Genomic DNA, 2,500 nt, shown 5'->3' with positions numbered 1-2,500 from the left:
TACATGGCTAAGATGAAATGTTTAAAGAAACCTTATAACGCCCTTCCTATAATGTTTTAAAGACACTTTTTTAGGCTTTTTAAAATGCATGTAGGCTATGCAGCACATCCTCCATCGACATCCAGGACATTGCTGAGCAGAGTTCCTTGGAGATGCTGAGCCAGTTCCACCAGGAAAGGCCCAGCCTGCGCAGCTCCGAGCTCCACACTCGCCACCGAGCGCACCACTCCCCTCTGGCTACTCGGCCCCTCTCCCACCCCTAGTGGCGAGGACGGGGGGGACGGGCAGAGGCACAGAGCTGAACACAGGGTGAGGAAGTTGTCACTCTGGACGCCATATTTGTTCTGGGAGCTACAGAGCTGGATGGAGGAACGGGGGATACTGGGGTATTCATAGACTACATATTGGCTGTGCCCAAAGAGCTTTCTACATTTTGACGCCCAGAGCATTCTATTTTGACCTCCATGAGGAGATGGCTCAGAGCAGCTACGTTGCCCAGAGGAGGAACACTGCCACAGGCGGCGTCAGCTGCCTCAGTCTCCCTGTGTGTCTCCATATCCGCAGGTCCAAGTGGACACGGCTTACTTCTGCACTGACACTGAACGTTAAACCCCAGCTCCGCAGCAGCCTCTCTGGGCATGGACCCTCTGGACGGGCCCCAAGGTGGCCTTTGCTCCAGCCCGCTCCTCCTCTCCTGCCCTCACATCCCCAATGGGCCATGGGACAGTGAAACGGCAGTTTCCTCAGTGGAGCAGGGAAGAGGGAAATTGCCTTAAATGTATTTTTGTTTAAAAAAAATACATCATGAGAGTTGAATATCATGGTGTAGGCTATTACCTGAGGTTACAATGTGTTTTTATTGTAGTTCTGCAACATATCCTTTTCTTGGACCAAAAAAAACATTTGGATAAAATGTCAAATGTTTTCATTTTAGATAATTGTAAGAAAGTAGCTAAGAGTACAACTTGCACGTGCCTACTTGTGTGAGAAACTGTCTTAAATGTTATTCTAAGAAAACCTCTAAAAGGCTTTAACTTGCTAACGCCTGCAGACTACTTTACTAAACTACAACAATGCAAGTTGCTGTATATTTAATTGTTAAGCAGTTGTGGGTGTTTTAATTGAGTTATTGTGCACTTTAATGTGTTGACATCTTAATTTCATTTTAATGATGGTAATGCCATAATTTTATCAGAAAGAAAATTGGGAGGAGGTTGTGGTGCGAATACCTGTAGTCGGACATCAAGATGTTGCTATTGAAAAGGGGTTATTCCCTATATTTGAGCAATATAATGCATGACAAAGGTCACTTGAAACAGGCCTGCCATAAAGATCAGCACGGTGCTGTCCGAGGTGCTGAAACAGAACAGACAACACTGACAGTGCTTGTGCCTAACACCATGGCTGAATGCAAATAAAACTTCAATAGACAAAGTCAGGATATTTAATTCAGTCAATAGGCTGCAGTTGATGCTTTAAAGGAACACGCCAACATGTTGGGCCGTCTTCTCCAGAGAGAGACAAGAAGATAGATACCAGTTTCCTCTCTGTGCGTTCAGTAGAAAGCTATCTGGCTGCATGCTAGCCTAGCTTAGCACAATGAATGGAAGCAGAGATGACCGGTTAGCCTAGGCATTGTCCAACTAACACCTCTACCGAAAGCTAACCGGTCATGTCCGCTTCCATTCATTGTGCTAAGCTAGGCTAACATGCAGCCAGATAGCTTTCTACTTTGTATGGTACAGTATAATCATAAGGATAAAACAAGTACACAATGGTAAAAAGATAATAAAATACAGGGAAAACATAAATAAAAACATAGATAAAATCAATTAAAACAATTACAGAGTGTACCGGGAAGGTTTAAAATCATGGTCTTAAACTGACCACAGGTCAGCAGAGAATCGATGTTCAGCTTATGTTGAAGATCATTCCAGGAAGTTGGTGCACTAAAACAAAACGCTGACTGTCCTAGTTCAGACTGTGCTCTGGGGACCATAAGCCAGTTATTTGTGCGGGTTAGATCAGGTCCAGAATCCCAATCTAGCATTGTTGCAATATAAGTTGGTATCTTTCTGACAATATGTCCTTATAGATAAACTCTCTGCCAGAGAAGACCAACCCACCGTATCATAGAGGCCAGTGGTGTCGTAGCTATCACCAGGAATACATCTGACGGCAGAATGATAAGACGCTGTCCATAGGTTTAAGAATGGAAGGAGCAGCAATTCTATAAATTACATCCCGTAATCCAATAGGAAAACCTGCGTTGTTCCCTCTCACTGCCTATTATTTCTCTGTGCTCTCTTGCTCTCCTCCTATTTCTGTCTCTCTCTCTCTCTCTCTCTCTCTCTCTCTCTCTCTCTCTCTCTCTCTCTCTCTCTCTCTCTCTCTCTGTATCTCTCTCTCTGTATCTCTCTCTCTCTCTCTCTGTATCTCTCTCTGTATCTCTCTCTGTATCTCTCTCTGTATCTCTCTCTCTCTCTCTCTCTCTCTCCTC

General features: G+C 44.4%; 1 protein-coding gene across 1 annotated transcript in view; it reads right to left on the bottom strand.

The window, feature by feature from the left end:
* LOC311240447 (receptor tyrosine-protein kinase erbB-4-like) overlaps positions 1-2,500 on the bottom strand; it is a gene marked incomplete at both ends in the record, with an annotated part of 61,429 nt that overhangs the window by 54,665 nt on the left and 4,264 nt on the right.

This window comes from Notolepis coatsorum, assembly GCF_963971535.1.
Source record: "Notolepis coatsorum genome assembly, chromosome: 14".
Classification (NCBI taxonomy): domain Eukaryota; kingdom Metazoa; phylum Chordata; class Actinopteri; order Aulopiformes; family Paralepididae; genus Notolepis; species Notolepis coatsorum.
The sequence above is the reverse complement of the archived record's forward strand: the minus strand, read 5'-3'. Positions and strand labels throughout refer to the sequence as shown.